The sequence below is a fragment of the Quercus lobata genome, chromosome 2 (assembly GCF_001633185.2).
Source record: "Quercus lobata isolate SW786 chromosome 2, ValleyOak3.0 Primary Assembly, whole genome shotgun sequence".
Taxonomy (NCBI): Eukaryota; Viridiplantae; Streptophyta; class Magnoliopsida; order Fagales; family Fagaceae; genus Quercus; species Quercus lobata.
Genome location: NC_044905.1, coordinates 28,491,682 through 28,513,401, shown reverse-complemented (window position 1 = coordinate 28,513,401; position 21,720 = coordinate 28,491,682). Strand labels below are relative to the sequence as shown.

General features: G+C 34.5%; 1 pseudogene; it reads left to right on the top strand.

Moving 5' to 3' along the window:
- Positions 1-464: 464 nt before the first annotated feature.
- On the top strand, positions 465-7,074 carry LOC115975203 (annotated as a pseudogene).
- The last annotated feature ends 14,646 nt before the right edge of the window (positions 7,075-21,720 follow it).

Sequence of the window (21,720 nt, the reverse complement as noted above, 5' to 3'; positions counted from 1 at the left end):
TTTTTTGTCAGATTTTGCAGCCTACGCCGCTTTGCATTTACTGTGTTTCTCTGTATGTGTGCTACAAAGATAGAGAGGTTGATGGGGAGAAATTATTAGAACCTACGGGAGGACTGCTAACTTGGTCCTCCCAAGCCCTACCAACCGATAAAAACATGACAACTGTTTAAAATTATGAGTCAGCTTAATTCCATTAACCACACTTACAAAGAAACTTGACTCTATTACCGCACACCCTTGGTGCGATAGTCACTCCACAAGTATAAGTACTTGTGGGGTGTGGGGGTAAGGGTCGGAGTTCAAGTCTCTAGGAGAGAGCTTCACACACATATACACTTAAATTAGGTTAGAATAGAATTCTATCTTGTAAAAAAAAAAAAAAAAAAAAAAACTTGATTCTTGGTTAAAATGCAAAACTAAACCCACTGGAAAAAATCAAACCCATTATCTTCTTTCTTTTTCTCCCTCTCTCTATTTTGCTATTTCCTCACACTCTCTGCTCAGTTGAAAATTAAAATCCCTAGAAGTCTTGGCCGTGGAGCGCAACGCAGTGACATAGTCAACAGACGTCACAAGCTCTTGGGCGGCCGGTTTTGGTATTAGATTCGGTAGGGACCTGAGGATTTCGGTGGTGGGGAGAGACAGATTTGGAGTTTTGGGTTCTTTGTTGAGATGGAACCCATGCCCACTTCAATCTCAACATTGATTGTGATGATGAGATGAAGGTGTAGAGCGATTTTTTTTTTTTCATCATGGTTTTATTTTATGAGAGGAGATTTTTTGCATTTGAGTGTTGCTTTTGCATGTTGCTGGGTTCCTTGATTTGAAAGTTGTTGTCATTATTTATCTGTTTTTATGGGAAACGTTGTTCTCATCTGTATAAGGGAATGTGAATAAAACATCAGAATCATTATCCCAAAATTATCAAGGAGGTCTGATTTTCATTTTCTTTTTTCCAAATTAACAATATTGAAGAAATGGCAAAGATTGATATTCGAAAGCTTGAATCAAGATTGTATCAGTTATATTCGGTTGTGGGTTTGCTGCTAGCTTTGAAGAATTGGTTTTGATGCGATTACCGAAATAGAGATAGGGAGAAAAAGAAAGAGGCAGATCGCAGATAAGATAATGGGTTTGATTGAAATTTGTAATTTTGCGGATGAGTTTAGTTTGCTTTTTAACCCAAAGTTAGGTTTGTGTAGCTAGTGGAAGCTGACTCATCTTTTTTTTAACGGCTGTCATGTATGGGTTTGATTGAAATTTGTAATTTTGTGGATGAGTTTAGTTTGCTTTTTAACCCAAAGTTAGGTTTGTGTAGCTAGTGGAAGCTGACTCATCTTTTTTTAACGGCTGTCATGTTTTTATTGGTTGGTAGGACTTGGGAGGACCAAGTCAGCAGTCCTCCCGTAGGTTCTAATAATTTCTCGTTGATGGGGGCCTAATTAAGATGGTCACAGAGAAGAGAAGGGAAAGAGGGTTTTGCTTTTGTAGGGCTAGTTGAAAGCTTAAAGAAAAAGAAAAGGTTTTTATGGGATTTTATTGGTGTAGTAGCTAGGTGGAGAATCAATTAGAGAGAGAGAGAGAGAGAGAGAGGATTACATATTTGTCATTGATTGATTGAGATAAAATGTGTGTATGATTGGGTATATTGTTGTTTGTTAGTGGGTCGAATCCAACACTTAATCCAAATGGAGGGTTTAATTTACTTGACTAATTAGAAAATGGAGGTTACTTTATTCACCAATTGTTTATTATTTGTAATTGGTGTGAGTGAGTTAGAGATGATCCAAAAAGACGTGGGCATATATGAAAAGATCGGGGGATATGATCGCCGTTGTCTCTTTTGGCGTTTCGGTGGATGATTCTTCACATTAAAACGACATATATTTAGACCTTATCACATCATTTTGCATGTCTTCTATATGATTTTGTGGAATTGTGTAAGTTTTTACCTCTTTGAAGAGACTTTTTCTTTAATGGATTGAAGAGACCACATTGAAAACTACTAATGCAGCCATTAATGGGTTGAAGAGACCACAGAGTTGAAAGTTATTGAATTTACTCTCTTGCGCGGTTACAAACAAGGTAATTGCACTTTTACCTCACCACCCTTGGCACAATAAGAGCTTTTTGGTAAAAAATTTCTAGTATTGTTTGTTTAAATATTATAAGTCCCGTTAGGTAATGTTGTTCTAATAACGTTGTTTGTATTTTTTTAAAAATATGTATAGGTGAAAAAGTGTATAAAAATATATTTAATATTATTTAAATATTAAAAACTGTCGTTTAAACAATGTTAACAAATAGTAACAATAAAGTATGTGTTATAGAAATACATGCAGGTGAATTGAAATGGCTATTGACAGAATCATGGAAAGTAGTGGGGCAGTGCTGAGAACTCAGGGTTTTGAAGAGGGATTTTCTCTTAGTACCATGTCAGATGAAGTGCCAGAATCCTTAGAAAATGGTGTTTCAGAGGATAATTTTGTGTGTAAAATCAAGAATTTGGACGATGGAACTGAGTTTGCTGTGGATGAATTGGGGCAGGATGGAATGCTTAGTAGACTACGTGAAGTGGGTTCCAATCGATCCATTAGTTTTCAAGAGTTTCATAGAAATTTTGGGCCTTCTCCTTTGGTTCATCATCACTTGCGTAGAGAAATTGATGAGGCAAGGTATTTGGTAGATGCAAAAAAGAAAGTGAGAGAGGGGGGGGGGGGGGGTTTGGCTAAGGTCATTAGGTGCTGCAGCATGTATTGTTGATACTGCTGCTCTACAGACCAGTGATCTTGAATCAGCATTAGGGACGGGGATGCAAAGAGTTCGGGTTCATCCCTATAGTAAGAGGTCCAAAGAACTGTCCTCCCTTTATGTTTGCCAGGAATTTGTAGCACATGAGGGGCCAATATTGACAATGAAGTTTAGTCTTGATGGAGGATACTTGGCAAGTGCTGGCAAAGATGGAATTGTGCGTGTGTGGAAGGTGATTGAGGAAGAGAGCTCAGAGGCTTTTGAAAATCTAGAAATTGATCCTTCATGTGTATACTTCACAGGGAATCATCTTTCCAAATTGTCTGTTCTCGATGTTGACAAAGGGAAATTTGGTAAGATGGAGAAATTGAGGAAATCTTCAGGCTCAGTTTGTGCCATTCTCCGTACAAAGGTTTTCCGGATATGGGAGAAGCCTCTACATGAGTTTCAGTGACATAGCGGCGACATCTTGGATCTGTCATGGTCCATGAAGGGGGTTAGTATTTGGAATCAAGCAAGGTTTTTATTTTTACTTTTTATTTTATTGCTTCCTGAATTTGATGAGTATTGATGCCATTTTCGTTTTTTGGGTACTGGCCTCAGTTTCTGCTGTCATCCTTTGTTGATAAGACGGTTTGTCTATGGCAAGTGGGATGTGACAGATGCCTAAGAGTTTTCTCCCATAATAATTATGGTGAGCCTGCTGATTGTTCATATTAAACTCTAACATCTACTTGTTCAATGCTTTGTTTAATGTTAGTCGATCTATGTTGGTTTATTTCTAACTCTGCTCTCCCATTTTGTTTCAAGTCATTTCACACTGATTTTTATACTGCTATTATTTATGCAGTGACGTGTGTTAATTTTAACCCTGTGGATGGAAATTACTTCATCAGCGGTTCAATTGATGGAAAAGTTCGAATCTCTGAAATTGTTGGTTGTAAGGTTGTTGATTATATTGATACCAGAGAGATAGTCACTGCTGTGTGTTATTGGCCTGATGGAAAGGTATGGCAACTTTTATGGGTTTAGATTCTGCCATGAAACATTTAGCATGATATGCTGAATTAATCAACTTTTGCAGGGAGGAATTGTTGGTACCATGACCGGGAACTGCCGATTTTATGATATCATAGGTATGAATATCTTCCTGGAGCAACCTAACGAATTTATGTTTTTGGTTAATCTCTGCAGCATGTTAATCTTTACAATTCTAGTGTGTGTGTGTGTGTGTGTGAGAGAGAGAGAGAGAGAGAGAACCTGTTTTAACTAGCTAATGAGCTGTAGCTAAACTAGCACTTCATTCTCATATAATAATGGGATGGAGGGTGAGGTCATGGGTTCAAGATTCACTGGGTGTGTGTGTGTGACTTACAAATAACAAAACTGTTGTAATTACAAAGAATTATAATAATTAGTTGGTTAACTGGTATTTACTTTTTGACTACTGACTTCTTGACAGGATGGAATTCTCTTGTCTGCATATTGGCTTGAGGATATGTTCGTATCTGTACTGATTTCTCTAGGTTTTTTTTGGTGTGGTGTGTGTGTGTGTGTGTGTGTGTGTGGTGGGGGGGGGGGGTGGCGCGTGGGGCGCTTAAGTGGTCTTAGTGATCCATGATAGAATTGCTGAACAACAGGAATGGCAGAGTTGATGTTAATTTGAATAGGTGCATTATGGAGTTGCATTGATGGAAACATGTTCACATGTTTATGCGGAAATAAATGGATAATATAACTGGCTGTTGTGATGATTTTAGATACATTTGTTTAACATGGTTTTTGAAATTTTATAAGAGGCTGTCAAATTCCAGGTATCAGCCTCTAATAAATTGGGGCAAGGCTGCTTACCATGACCTCACCCAGACCCCACAAAAAGTGGAAGCTTTATGCACTGGGTACAACCATAGGCTGTCATATTGATTAATCTATATATGGTTTTAGATTTTGTCTTTTATTGCCCATCTATTCTGTAGAGATAGAATAACTTGTTTGACAAGTGTTGAAGACAGAAAATGCCTCATGTTGAGTTTATGATATCATAGTATCTGATGCTCTATTTTATTCTTACATGTTCTATTCACGAAAATTCAAAACCTCAAAACTTTATTGAAGGGTCAAATAAATTTTTATGGATCAACTTTTTTATTTTATAAATTCTTTGCACATTAGATTTTCTAATTCTGATTTAATACAAATATGCTTACATGGTTTATTGCTAACTTATAGTGTTTTGTTTGTTTTAGATAATCATCTGCAACTGGATGCTCAAATATGCTTACAGGGAAAAAAGAAGTCACCAGGCAAGAGGATAACTGGCTTTCAGGTTGTTAAATTATATCCACTATTTTGTTCTATAATTCGTGCTCTTTTTAGTTTTTACTAACTAATTTAGTGGAAAAGACTAACTTAATATGGCTTTACTCTTTAGTTTTCCCAAAGTGACACGAGCAAAGACTAACTTAATATGGTCACTTCTGCTGATTCAGTAATCCGTATTCTTATGGGGGTTGATGTCATATGCAAATTCAAGGGTATGTATTTGTGAATCATAATTCTCATTTTTCTGTTCTGCAATTTAAAAAGGTTCTTTTAGATGCATGGCAAACAATTATTTTTAATAATTTTGCATATGCAGTCTCCATTTGTTAAAATCTACCGGAACTGTTTAATAAATTTTAGGTAAAATTACAATTTTACCCCCCGGGGTTTGTTCCTATCACAATTTAATCTATAAAATTTCAATTGTTACATTTGACCTTCTAAAGCTTGGATTAAAATGAAATCATAGGGTTCCGTCTAAATTAACAGATTTTGCTTCTTGTGGACAAACTTTTTCAATTACAACTTGCCCCCTTGTGGTTTAACCCTATCACAATTTAGTCCCCAAACTATTCAATTGTGACATTTTGGCCCCCTAAAGTTTATTTTAAAATGAAGTCTTTAATGGGTATTTGGATGGAACCCTAACGATTTCGTATAATTCCAAACTGTTAGGGGTCAAATATAGCAATTGAAAATTTGTGGACTAAGATGTGATAGGACCAAATCACAGGAGGCTAAATTGTAATTCCTCTGGTGGGTTCCAGTTAATTCAACTGGTAGTCCTTTGTTGTCAAATAAGGGACTTGGGTTCGAATCTTTCTTACACCAAAATCAATTAGTGTCTTAGTCTAATGATAAAGAGCAATCATCATGGAGCGGACATTATAGGTTCAAATCCTATCGTATCTATCCCAAAAAAATAATTGTAATTCTCCCCAAATTTTATGAAGTTTATGTTCATTTTGTTGTTAATTGTTAACTCTCTGCGTCTTCCATTTTCAGGTCTTAAAAATGCGGGAAGCCAGATGTCTGCGTCTTTTACCTTAGATGGGAAACATATTGTCTCTGCAAGTGACAATTCAAATGTCCACATCTGGAACTATGCAAGCCAGGACAAGGTTTCTTCTCGGGCAAAGACTATTTGGTCTAGTGAGAGTTTCCTGTCCCACAATGCATCAATTGCTATACCTTGGTGTGGCATGCAAGCATTGACTGAAACACTTCTCTCCCCAACATTGAGCGCAGATGTACGGGGTAGTAGTGTCAAAACTGGATCGAAACATCGCAATTTTGATGAGAATTCCGACCAAAAAATGCCTCTATCTTCACCTGATTGTTTCTCTCTAAACCGCGGGTTTTTGTTGGAGTCTTTGCCAAAGGGATCTGCAACCTGGCCTGAGAAGAAACTTTCTGATTCAAGCTTGTTCAGTTCGATATGTAAATCTGAGTACAAATTTTTGAAGAATGCTTGTCAGAGCTTGTTCAGTTCTCCTCACATGTGGGGTCTTGTGGTTGTGACTGCAGGCTGGGATGGGCGGATTAGAACGTACCACAACTATGGGTTACCCATTCATATTTGAAAATATAGGTCTTTCTTTCGGATTTGCAATATGTCATTGCAGATCTGAGTACAAGATTTTGAAGAATCCTTGCCACAGCTCACTTCTCACATCCTTGTGGTCATGACAGCCGGCTGGGATGGACAGATTAGAATGTACCGCAATTATAGATTACCTATTCCTCTTTGAAATCCTTTGTTTGGGAAGATCATCAGACCTTAGTTTCAGTTGTATGGAACTTTAAAGACATTGATTCTCGTTGTAGCAGGATGCAAGGGGTAATACAGGTTTACTTATATGATTCTTTTATTTGTTTAAGACTTGAGGACTGTCAGCTCAAAGTTATGGAGTTTCATGTGCTTATGGTCTCCCATGATGTGTGTTTAAATTGCTAGTATTAGAACCAACATCTATGGGGTTTTCTTTTATGGGCCTGTTAGAGAGCTTGGCTGAAATTTTATTTATGAAAAGTAAGCTTTGTTTGAGATGGGGAGTACCACTCTCAGCTAGTTCAATTTTATTTGTTGTATGATGCCAATGCATAGATAATGGCCTTTCTGTGTAGCTGAAATCTCTTTTGAATTTAATGCCACTTCTTACTTAGTGGGACTAAAGTAGCATATTGCTTGTGTCGAGGTGTCTAGTATAAAGTTTCAGAATCTCTAAAAGGATAACCAAGATTGAACGGTTCACCAATTATGTGGGGAGTAGGGAGTTGGGGTTTGGTGCTGGTGAGCCATCAGCTTCCTTCTTAAGAAGCAGAGTGGATGTCTGAGGTCAGGCCAATGAACCCAATCTGAGTTGCTATACAATTTGGCAAACGCTTATGACATGTAACTATCCCTATTTAACAACAAACAATTGCATGTGCTTTTTTCTATGACCAAGTGGTAATGACAACAATAATGTATGTAAAGGATTAATTATATTGGAGAGATTCATGCACTATAAGAATGTTAGCTCTATTATCAACACCAAAACAGGAGAAACTTCTAACAAATAATTTGAATCTTTAGGACAGTTATAATTTATCCTTGGTGGTTTTATCTTATCACAATTCAATTTACAAAATTTTCGTTTTTATATTTTATCCTTAAAGTTTGGACTAAAAGGAATCTTTAGGATTCAGTTCAAATTAAACGATTTAATTTTAATCCAAATTTTGGAAATCAAAATGTAACAATTGAAAAAAAAATGTGGGACTAAATTATTATTGGTCAAATTACAAATGAGTAATTTGTTTTGTCTAAAAAAAATGCAAAATTTGTTAGTTTGGACTGATTCGTAAGTTATATTTTAATCCAAACTTTAAGGGGTCAAATGTAGTGATTGAAAGTTCATGGAATAAATTATAACAATGCTAAATCTCAATGGAGAAATTGTAATTTTCAAAAAGTTATTATTTTTGGAAACCAAATCACAGGGACCATCTTGTTAGTAGATGTAACAACAAAATATATTGTTATTAACTATTTTTGTGAATATTAAATGGCAGAATGGTCAACATCTTTGCAAACTATTGTTATTAAACTTTCCTAATTCTGCAAGTAAGCATAATTCACATTGACACATTAATATTGTTCACTCATTTGAATTTGATGTTCCCTCTATACGTGTCAATGTTCGTCTCACAAAATAAAAATAAAAACCTTTTGTAGCTAATATGGTTGAGTTAATTAATAAAAATAATGATGAAGATAAGCTGGGTTCGAAGTGGTCTTAGATAGATGAGAAAATGCAGTGATAACGAAGCCTACGGAATGAAATATTTGCCTAATATTAAAAGGCAAAACTGCTTTTGATCTAGGAATTATACTAATCGCAGCATTATAGTTACCATCCACAATAGTGAAGTTAAAAATTTAGCTATTTAGCACTACAAAATGTTACTTTATTTATTTTACCAACTCACTTTTCAAAACATCCAGTAGCAGTGGATCTATTTTAGCTTTCAACACAATAAAATAATATATCCATTATAATAAACAACAATCATAACCATCGCAACCGCTACTGCTGCCACTATCGCCACTCCCACCGCCCTTGCCGCTGCCACCGACTCTTCCACCAATGCCGCCGCCACATAATAGCAAATAATTGTTTAGTGTTAACAAGTGATTTTTTTAACCCTAAATTATATTTATACACTTTTTTTTTTTTACTAAAACAATTTCTCAATCATTATGATAGCAAATAATCATCTAGTGTAATAATAATATTTTGTTTTAACCCCCAAATCTATATATATATATATATATATATATATATATATAAAACCGAAACCTTTGAAACTCCCACAATTTTCCACATCATCATTTTAATTTAAAAAAATTTTAAATTAAAAGATTTCCACATCATCATTTTAATTTAAAAAAATTTTAAATTAAAAGAGAGTCCTAACAGGAGTCTTTTATCTATATATATATATATATATATATAAGACAAAATCTTTGAAAACCCTAAAGCAATCTCCTCTGTCAGTCTCCACTAAAAGAGAAAACCCTAAACTTCAATTTCTTTGGTACGCTTGCTATTACTTTTTCTCTTTTTTGTGAATAAGTTTTTTAATTTTAATTAAAAGATTTCCACATCATCATTTTAATTTTAAAAAAAATTAAATTAAAAGAGAGTCCTAACAGGAGTCTTATATATATATATATATATATATATATATAAGAGACAAAATTTTTGAAAACCCTAAAGCAATCTCCTCTGTCAGTCTCCACTAATAGAGAAAACCCTAAATTTCAATTTCTTTGGTACGCTTGCTATTGCTTTTTCTCTTTTTTGTGAATAAGGTTTTTTTTGCTTTTATTTTGTGTCTGGTGGAGGTGATCTTGCGGCTGTTTGTTCTTCCAGGCCCCATGAGATTTTACATGACTTTCATTGGCGATGGAGTGGTACTTTACAATATATAGTATAACTACAAGTATTATGGTAAGTTTGCTAACTTTTTGTGTGGTTCAGATGCTATATTCTATATTATTTTAGATTATATAACCTTAAGCTTTACCTTATGGAGACGTATGTTAGGTTGTCTCACATCAGAAGTAGCTTATTGCATTTGTTGTAAAAGTTTTCAATTCCTTTTGTGTGGATATTTTTTCACAACTGTGGAGTAAGGTATATGCACTATATGTTATCTTATGTTTTCTCTTATGGTGTCATGCTTCTTTGTTTATTAATTAAAGATTATGTTAGAAGCCTATATTATTTGCACCTTCAAAGTGTTTGACAATGTTTGAACCAAATTTTTCATCAATTAGAAAGAATTGGATAAAAAAAATTTAGAAAAGCTTTCCATCCTTACTGAAATTGTCTCGCAATAATGACTTTTTGTTTTTGTTTTGTTTTTATAATTTGTAGGTTTTGAATCTTTTGATTTTAAATTTTATTGTCTTTTGAAAGTTTGACCATCTAAATTTTTGGGTTCAATTTTTTGCAATATTTGAAACAGTTTAGCAAATTTCAACTGTTATAACTATGGATTATTCTCTTGAAGGTAACCTATCTTTCTCTTATATTTTCTCTATTTGGTAGTCATATATATATATATATAAATATATATATATATATATATATAAATATATATATATATATATTTTTTCCTTTCGGACGTTTTAACATTAGAATTTTTTAGTTATTTTTTTTTCAATATCTAAATTTGTTAGCTAGATTTGTTGCAACCCATTGCATGTTCAAGCAATGGCTTATTCATCAAATTGTAACTCAAAAAAATAGGAACAATTCACACAATAGTATAGTTTCATAATCAATTTAAAATTTTATAAAATTATTTTAGTCTATTATAAATAGGTAAGATCCCGTGCGTTGCACGGGTTTCCGACTAGTTATATATATACAAATTTATCTTTTTTCTTTTTTTTTTTTAGTGAGAAACAAACATAGACAAAGGAGAGGAAAAATGATTATAACACAAAGTGAGCATTTGGATTCAACTTAATCCAGCTTTTTCACTGTAGCATTTACGTTTTGCTGAAGCTGGGACCCACACGCACACTAAAATTGCGTTTTCGTTTTTTTTTTTTTTTTTTCCAGTCGCACTATTTGACCAAGTCAACCATGAACAGTGCACAGTGCACTGTTCACGGGTCCCACAAATTCCACTTTTCAGCCACTTTTTCATTAAAAATGATTTCCACGGCACTATTCACATATTTAAAAATTATTTCGCTATAGTGTTTTCAGTTTCAGCAAAAATAAACTCAATCCAAACGGACCCAAAAGCACACCACAACTCCTCCACTCAAAAGCCATGATAATTGAGTTGAGTATATTTTTTTTAATTTAAAAAAGTCTAAAACGCCATAGTTTAAAAAATAAAGAAAGCTAGGCACGAGTTCATTAAATGGTTTAAAAATAAATGTTTAAAACTACACAGTATTATTAAAGTATATTATATTATAGGGTAAACTACATAATTAGTCCTTATCCTTTACATCATATTTCAATTTGGTCACTTGTCTTTCAATTGTGTCAATTTAGTCTCTAACCTTTTGGAATCGTGTCAATTTGGTCCTTGTTGTTATGTTTTGGATGGAAATATCTAATGTGTATAACAGTATAATTAAAAAATAGTTTTTCTATCACATAAACTGCCAAGAATACAGCCATGTCATACTTATAAAAAAAAAAAAAAAAAAAAAAAATGACCCCCTCATGTGTTTGTATTTAAAGGCCAGGCGATTGACTTTAGATACTAAAACTCAGTTTGTCAGTTACAGCCATTGTATAATGACTATGCACAATATATATATATATATATATATACATACATATATATATATATATATATATTAATGGACTTGGTCAGATCTATTGGTAATACAAGCAAATCATTTCCTTTCACTCCATATTTCTTGATTTCCTCTTATTTGCTCATAGTAGTTAGTCACATTACCTTCTAGAACTTTCACAACTATTTGGTCACTTCTACGTGATCCACTACTGCCACTCCTTTCGAGCTCTCATCAATAATGATACCTGCAACTTCATATTGAATGAGAGAGTTAGGGATTAATGGCGTGAGAGTGAGGGAGAGAGGGCCTGACGAGATAGAGTGAGAGTTAGGGATTTAATTTTTTCCCCTAATCTAACTCACGTGAGAGGAATTTTGTTCTTAATTTTTTTTAAGTATGACATGGTTGTATTGTTGGCCGTTGACGTGATAGAAAAATTATTTTTTAATTATATCGTTAGACACGTTAGATATTTCCATCCAAGACACAACGGCAAGGACCAAATTGACATGACTCCAAAAGTTTAGGGACTAAATTGACACAATTGATAGGTTAGGGACTAAATTGAAATATAGTGTAAAGGATAGGCACCAATTATGTAATTTACCCTATATTATAATATAATATAAATCCTGGCACTATGTCTTCTTCTTCAAAATCAAGTTGCAAATGTTTCTATCAAAAAGAAAAAAAATAAAGAAAACCAGGCAGTAAATGTGAATCATTCAATCATGTAAAACACACACACACACACGAAAAAGGATTATCGACACCATACCTGAAAGCTTCGGTGGAGCCTTTCATCAGTTAGATCGGCGCGGCTCCGGCCGGTTTTTTCGGTGTCAGTTTGTTCTTAAACAACCCTAAGTTTGAGAGAGTCGTTTGAGGAAGTTGAGAGTGAGTTTGAGGGAGTTGTGTTTTTTCTTCAAAGTTTTGCATGAGAATAAAAGAATAGAAAAAAAAACAAACAAACAAATTTTATTTTAAACGGATGGAGAATATAAAATGAATTTTTTTTTAGCTCTCAACTATAGTGCACAGCCTTATATAGTTGTGCACTGTAGCAATGAAGATAAAAATTTTACCTTTAACTCCACCATTATAACACTTTTTTTTATATGTAGTGGTACTAAAAATAGCTTTTTAACTTTGCTCTATACCCAAAAGTAAAAATAAAGGGTCTAGTTTCTAGCCTAGCGATTATGGGAAACAATCTAATAAAGGGTGTCACCTTTACCTTCAAATGGAAAATTGTACCATAGGGATGATAAGGACTTAACATGTGTCAAACTTGTGGCCCATAGAGATGCACCAAGGACCTTCCAAAATGCTTTGCATCAATGGGCTTCATGTGGCACTTATAGAGCCTATCATAGAGAAATAGCAACTATGTTTTATGTTAGCTACTAACCTTCTTGTGCCGGATCACCTAAGAATTTCCCAAAATTTTTATTAAAGCAATTGTTACCAAAAGGGTAGATTTGGAGTCTGATTCCATCAGGAAAAAATGAAGAAGAAATTCTTTGGAGTTTGGACTAAGAAGTAAGAACACCATAAAATAATTATAAAAAAAAAAAGGTCTAGAAACACAATATTTACAATTATCGAGGTGACAAGTTAGTATTAGTAGGTAAAAATATTATGTTGGTAGCAAACTTAAATGAGAACCAATAAGCTTTACTGTTGTGAAAATTGTTATCTGTAGTTGCTCCCATAAAATAGTAACAAAAAGAGGGGGGAAAAAAGGAGGGGAGGTTTTTTTTGCTAAAAAAATATTTTTATTAAAAGAACAAACTAAGATACAGAGAAAGAATCCTCCAACAAAACATTCACAACTACAAGAGGAGTACTAGAGTGTAAATGTATTTTCGAGTGTAAAATAATTTAAGGGGAAAATATTTTCCGATAAGGAAAATGCTTTCAATGTGTTTGGTTGCGCCATGGAAAATAGGATAGAAAACGATTTCCAGTGTTTGGCTGCTTTGGAAATAGTTTTACTGTATTCATTTTCCCATGTTTGGTTTGTTCAAAAATTTCACGGAAAATATGAAATGAACAACAAAGAAACACCTGCATTCCTGTACCAATCTACACAAAAATGAAGTACACATCCACTTCAACATCAACAAAGAGCATCCAATAAATAGTTTCATAATATTCATATGAAAAGGCACATAATGTACTTTCACCATTGGCATTACACCTCCATGGTCTACAAAAATGATACTTACAAGTGGTATCAGAATAGTACACATGTGCCTTACATGCTTACACTGAACATACATAACTTGAGCAATTGAATCATCCCAAGCATACAAAAGACTACATCCTACAATCAACGTACGTAACTGTTATCCCTTAGAGCATAACAGTCCACAAAATATACGTACCATCATCGTATGTCCAAAGTTAGAAATACATACATAGCCTGCTTACAGATAATACAATACTGTTACATATATGGTACAATCAGAGGTGAATACTAGTACTACGACATATTACCAAATCCAAAAACTACCATCACAGTCAACACCAAACAGATAAGCCAGAGTCGAGTAAAAAAATAACTATCCATCCAAAACTTCCTCAACTTAGCATTCTTAGCTAGAAATCCCCTAGTTGCCTTCTTATTTTCACACAGATGATCAAAGTCAGTTACGAGCATATCTTAACTATACCTATCCGATGCCATGGCCATCACCTCAGAGTAAAGACTAGTGTAATTAACAGGCTTCCAGTTGATTTCTTTTAAGGCCACAACAATTTTCTTAAGTTGATCAAACAGATTAGTGAGAACACTATCATCACTGGGAGGTGCACGGCCTCTCTTGTGGGACTTTGAAACCGTGGACCCGATGGTGAATGATTCTACCACATTCTTCCCCATATCCACCACACCCTCCTCGCCATTGTCAGCCACAATCTCAGTGTCATCACCATTTTCTTATTGTGTGTCAAGATCAACGTATGACTTAACAAAGCTACCTATTGCCATATCCTTACCCACTACAATGGCCAACTCATCGTACATCTCTATCCTCTTGTTCAAAAACTCGACATGCTTACAATGCGCCTGTAAGAGAGAAAGGAACGTATAATAAAATTCAATATTCACTTCAATAATCAAAATTGACTCATAAGATGCCATATTCACTCATAACATCAATATTTACTAACATAACTCAGTACACATCGTAGGAGCATCAAAAGAAGGCTATATTAACAAAATATTGTTGGAAGCCATACCATAACTTCCTCCTGATATGTCTTGGCATCACATGTGATCATCTTGAGGTTGTCATCCCATCCAAATCCACTCTTCTTCTGAAGAGTCTGGATGGTACTCCACATAGTCCTTAACGTATGCAACCGGTTCTCCACAAATGAGGGGTAGCACTCAACCCCAAACTGAGTAGATATGGCCTTGACTACAGTGGCAAAGGAGCTTGCCTTGAAAGTGTTTGAGGGCTTGTTGCTCTTCATAGACTCTTTGGCAAGTAGGGTAAGCATGGTGGTGTGCATTGGAGGTAACCACCTGAATTGCTTAGTGCCCACCTTCTCCTTCTCTTTCGACATTGCTACATATAAAAATTGTACAGTGAGAGTAGCATTTAATAATTAGCGTGCATATGAATAACAAAACAAACACGCATTAACATCAATGAACCTACAAATGTGCACAAAAATCAAAACAACTATTGGAAATAATAATTTAATATTGAAAATAATTATCCTTACACCACCGCAAGTCTATAGTAAATACATTGTCCTTACACAACAAATAGTTATAATTCATATCAGTGTCATCAATTATAGAAAAAAACATTACGTATTACAACTATAGAACTTTGAATCACATATATTTAAAATACTACTCTCCACTCCTGATATAATCAAACCACATGGCTTGGCATATCTTATCTCTCTTAGCATTCCACACTCTACTCTCTTCAGTGGAGTCCCGACGTAAACGTGTTTCCGGTTCTCCACCACTAGCCTCTACTTGGTTCATTACAACTTCCATAATATAGTCAGTAGGATCAACCCCCATAATGTGATTATGAATCACACAACATGCTAACACTACTTCCACTTAGGTTTCAAAAGACCAAAATGGTTCTACATCCAAGACTCGAAAATGTTTCTTCAATACTCTAAACCCTCGCTCAATAGTAGTTCTCAAGGATGAGTGACAGAGGTTGAACAATTCATGTACATTCTCAAGAGGACGATCACTAAACTCTTTCAAGTAATATCAAACACTTCGATAAGGTGACAAAATTCTATTTTTATTACCATACCCAGCATCACCAAGATAATATTTACCTACATATATTGCAAAATAAACTAAAATCACTAGTATTCTTTAGTAAAACGAACAAAATTGATTAAAACTAAAACCCATAAGGTGAAATAATCCTATAATACCTTCGGGAATTGAAAATCACCCTAGTCTAGCGAATGCATCATTTAACACACGCGAATCATGTGCACTGCCTTCCCATCTAGCCAATACGTAAGTGAACTTTAAGTCAAAACTAATGGCAGCTAACACATTTTGAGTGGTTCCATCTTTGAGACCACGAAACCTTCCTTGTATTTCAAGTGGGACAAATGCATGAACATGTGTGCCATTTATTCCTCCAACACAATCCTAATTTTCGACAAATATAATGATTTAAAAAATACACAAAATCTTCACAATTACAAAAATACACAAAAGTTACAATATTTACCTTAAAATATGGGTAGAATCTTCTACTATCCCTTATCTCTCGGGGTGTATCTTCGCTAGGCAGTCTTATTAGAGCTCTATATAATTTTAGAATCCCCCTAAGGATGACCCTAAAATATCTATGAACAGTTTCAGTTAATCTATGGAACCGACTACCAATTACACAAAACCTCACATTATGACCAATTATGTTTAAGAAAATTAGCACTTGCTTCCTAACGGACATGTTCACAGTCGGCCGTATGTGCTCCCCCTGAGTGAGGATGTCACATAATTGTTGGAAAGCTATAGGCTTTCCATGCAGAATACTATTTATGTAATGCTCTCTTTCGGCTACATGATTAACACAAGGTGCCCTACGTAGTTGATTACGCTGCAATTTCCTTAACAATGCAACCCCCACAAGGAGGACAAATGCAGCTGAGGCAAGAATTGCTGCTTTGGTTTTTTTCTTCATCTAAAAAATAACAAACATTGTGCTATAAGATGTACATAGACAAGCATGCTATTAAGACATTACACATTGTATACAATAGCACAATGACAAAACAGCAAGCACACCCTGTCAACCAACACAATGACCTAATCTCTAACATAATTAGTATATATAGCCATGCAATGTGTTTTGTTAAACCATCTAGATTCACAAGAACAACCTAATCTCTAACACAATTAGTATATACAGCCATGCAATGTGTTTTGTTAAACCATCTAGATTCATAATAAACAATGCTAAATTTTGCACTACCAAAAAATTTCACAAGCTGCCATATACTTTCACAAGCTACCAGATTCACAAGAACAATGCTAAATTATGCGCGTCTATTTATACAAATAAATATATAAATAACTATATATATATATCTTGGATTTCGTACAGGGATGGGGAATGGTGGGTTTGTCGGAGTGGGATAGATGGGGTGTGGTGGGTTTGAGGAATGGGTTTTGGAAATTTCAGGGATGGGTGTGGTGGGATGCTCAAATCGGTGTGAGTAGCTGTAGTGGGTAGATCGGGTTTGGGCATTGCTCGATCTAGTCTTGCTTCATCGGAGTTGGGTATTGTGCAAGATGGAGGGGACGATGACAAGGATGGGTTTGAGCAAGAAAAGAAAGGAAGGAAGAGGTAAATACCACTCACCGTCGTGTGGAGGGGATGAGGATGGCGATCTGATCGGCAAGGATGTGCTTGGGTTGTCTTCAGGTGAAGTGTCTAAGGCTGTGTTTGATCTCTCTCTCACTTTCTCTCTTTAGGTGTGTAGTCCAAAAATAGAGTGAAGGTAAAATAATTGTGTAAAAGGTTTTACGGGTCAGCTGGGGGTATTTTACAGTCAAGGGAAAATGAAATTCAGTTTGACCTTATTTGCATGCATGTGCACCCAAACACACATGATGGTGTAAAATAATTTCCCAATTCTATTCTCCATTGAAACAAACGCACCCTTAGAACCCAAAAAAATCCAAAAACTCTATTACAAAGAGACCATTGTCCAAGTTCATGAGCAGTTTTGTTGGCCCCCCTAGGAACCCAACTAAAAGAAAATGAATGAACAAAATGCACTAAGGCCTTCTTTTCTAACAAAATATTACTAATATGGCAAGGAATAGAAGCACAAGAGGCAGAGAGGCCTTGAATACAAGTTTGGTAGTCACTTTCAATAACTACATTAACAAGATTGTATTTCATAGCAATGGAAGTTGCCCATTGTAACGCTTCTGCCTTGGCTTGGATAGGGATGGTGTTCACTTTAGAAGAAAAAGCAAACACCAGATTCCCTCTCCAATCCCTAGCTATCAATGCAACAACTGAATCTTCCGAACTTATTGTTGCATCACAATTGAATAATATTGCACAACTACTAGCAACTGCACTTCTGTAAAATATTTATTTTCCCCTAATTTCACTTTTTTAGTCATAACATTTTAAAATAATTTGTTTCCAAAAAGTATAAAAATAAGTTAGAGTGTGTTTAGACGCGCTTTATTGATTATTTATTTATTGAAAACACGATAGAGCAAAGATAGAGGAGGGATTTTTTTTTTCCTGTCAAAATAAGCTCAAAAGTTTTTTTTTTTTTTTTTTTTTTTTTAAGGACATTTTTTGCGTTTGCCAAATGCACTCCAACTATCATTTTTTCAAAGGGATTATGGGTTTCCTATTTACTTAGAAGAAGTGTCTTAAAAAATTTAAATTGAGAAGGAAAAAAATGACATTTAAATTAAAGGGGAAGAAAACATTTATGATTTAGCTCCACTATGATACATCGATCATGTATTATTGATATAGATTGATGGCATAATAAAATTTTGTAATTCCCTAGATTTCAGTCATTATGTCTAACAAGGAGGTTTATCAAAGATAACGCAAAGAATACAAATTTTTTGTCTCATTTTTTGTGTTTCACTTTATTTTTTTATCAATTACAACTTGTCACGTACTTTGGAAGGAGGTGGAACATAAAATATATTTGTATTTGGAAGCAGGGAAAAAAAGTAACTAGTAAGACATTTTTTCCCAAAAAAAAAAACTAACAAGCTAATCAATTATTTTAAATTAAAAAAAAATTGTGGAAATATTATGAAATCATTTATGGTCCAGTAGTCCAACATAGTGGAAGATTTTGTTTAATTCCAATGGCCAAATATGATAAGGAATGGATTGGTTGGGAATTGTTTGAATTGTCACGTAGCACAATTATATTCCTATTATAATTATTTATTTAGCGTGATTGTCACGTAGCATGATTTTATTTAGTATTTTTGGCTGCTTCTGGCGCTTTTGAAAAAAATGCCAAGCTTACCAGCATGAGATTGAGAAGGCTGAAATTTGGTATACAAGATGGATACTTTGAAGCAAATCCGATTGTGAAAACTGATACAAGCATGAATATGGGTTCAGTGGGCACCACCAATCAAGCCCTTCAACATTTATGATGTGCTACTTAAATGATGAAAGGTTGAAAAATAAAGTAAAGGGGTGCATTAAAATGTACCAAAGGACAAAGCTTGAAGAATAAATATGGTTCTCACTGTCAAAAGTATGTGGTTAAATAATTAAATTTATCATATTTCGATAGTTTAAATATTTGGAAGAATTGGTAATTTAACATGGTATCAGAGTATGAGATTCTGAGTTTGATCTTTATTTCCTCCACTCTATCTCATTTAAATTCCCACTTGTTAGGCCTCACCTATGAAAATGTAGTTTTGACCCTTACGCAAGGGGAAGTATTAGAAATATGTGGTTAAATAATTAAATTTACTATATTCCAATAGTTTAAACTTTTGAGAGAATCGATAATTTAAACTCACAATTCCTAGGACCTGGTTTCTAGGTACAATGAGCCTGTGTAAGGGACTTTAAGACCAATGTAGTTCATAACTTAGTTTGGTTATGTAAAAGCACAATCTAGTTAAATCATTATCTCTTAGAATATTCTAAAAGATAACAATTTATTTATATTAAGAGTATTGTAACTCAACTAGCACTTCTTAAAAACATTTAGGATTTAATGAGAATTTATCACTTTTAGAAATGAAAACAAAACATTCTTCTCTATAGGAATTATGGTTTTTAACAATCGAATTTGTCACTCTATTGTTTGGTTATGTAAAAGTACAATATAGATCTTTATTCCTTAGAATGGATAATTAAATAAACTTTGTAAATTTCATATAACTCAATTGATATTTTTTGGTGTTTCTAACAAAGACCTTTAGAGTTTGAATTCCCTTCTCCTGTTGTAACTATCAAATTTATCCCCTTAAAAAAAAGAAAAAGATAATTAAAACTCAAAAAAAAATCCTAAGAACATAAATTTTTTCAAATCTTGCTAAGAGAGCAAGTTATGATTGGTAACTTATTCACATGTAGGGCTAATAGTTTTCAATATCACTTTTATAAGAACCGAATCAGTAACGCCATTCGTTTTATGCATTAATCAGAAGATGTTATCCTAGAAATTGTAAAAAATTTGTATCCCTAAATTTATTATACTTGAAAAACAACCACCTATCAAACTTGATTGTCTTCAATAGTTTCTAGTGCAAACCACTTTGTTAGGACATATGTGTTTCACATGTTAAGAACATATGTCATGATTTTATGTAATTGGCTTATCATTTGACAAAACGCACTTTACTTGTATTTGGGTAGATTTAGGATGTGTTTAAATACTTCAAGAAACCATGTTTCAAGATCAAGTGTTGAAGCCTTCAAGTATGTCCAAGAAAACAAGTTGATAGTGCAAATTCATTAAAACTCGACAGCTGGCTCGACAGTTGTATCTATCGAGCTTAAGAAAGCTGTTCTAGATTCAGTATGCTTGACAGCTGCTCGATACCTTCTATCTGTCGAGGTTTAAGAATTTTAGAATTCTAATATGATTTTTTTGGGATCCGTGAATATGTATTTGGGTCTTCTTTTCTCCTAACCCTAGACATATAAAAGGATTGTTTTAAGGGCAGTCAAATAGATCACAAGTTGCACAAGCATTGAGTAAACTCTGTTCAAGCAGATAGTGACCAGAGACGAAGTTCTTGCCCTAGCTCATCTCTTTCTCTTGAAGAAGTTGCTATGTATGTGCACCGTAGGGTTTTGTGACCAAGCATCTTCTTGATCTTCATCGTGTGTGATAGACCACAAACTGAATGACCCCTTGTAATAGAAATTAATTAATTAATTAGTCAAGTTATTAATTAATCAATTTATCATGCAAACGTATGGTAGCACAAACAAATCACCAATAAACTAAATATGTAGCAGAAAATAAATAACACGGTGATTTGTTTACGAATGGGGAAAACCTAACGACAAAAACCCCACCGGGTAATTTTCAGGTCACCACTCCCGAAACTCCATTATTATCACAACAAGCGGTTACAAGAAAGGAATCCAAGTACCTTATCAACCTACAATTGAACCCTTACACCAATACTCAATTGGACTTGTTCTGTAGTGACAGTTCCCCTTTCGATACACGACTCCCAAGTACGTGACTAACCAATTGCGCGAATCCCAGTACGTGACTTCAATCACCAACTAAGAAGGTTGTTGGTTGCAAAGTTCTTCAGTTCATCCACACGATGAATATCAAGAAGATGCTTGGTCATAAAACCCTATGGTGCACATACATAGCAACTTCTTCAAGAGAAAGAGATGAACTAGGGCAAGAACTTTGTCTCCGATCACAATTTGCTTGAACAGAGTTTGCTCAAAGTTTGTACAACTTGTGAACTCTTTGACGGCCCTTAAACTGATCTTTTTATATGTCTAGGGTTAGGAGAAAAGAAAGCCCAAAGACACATTCACGGATCCCAAAAAATTCATATTGAAATTCTGAAAATCTTAAATCTCGACAGATAGCAGGTGTCGAGCAGCTGTCGATCCCAGTACGCGACTTCAATCACCAACTAAGAAGGTCGTTGGTTGTAAAGTTCTTCAGTTCATCCACACGATAAAGATCAAGAAGATGCTTGGTCACAAAACCCTACGGTGCACATACATAGCAACTTCTTCAAGAGAAAGAGATGAACTAGGGCAAGAACTTTGTCTCCAGTCACAATTTGCTTGAACAGAGTTTGCTCAAAGTTT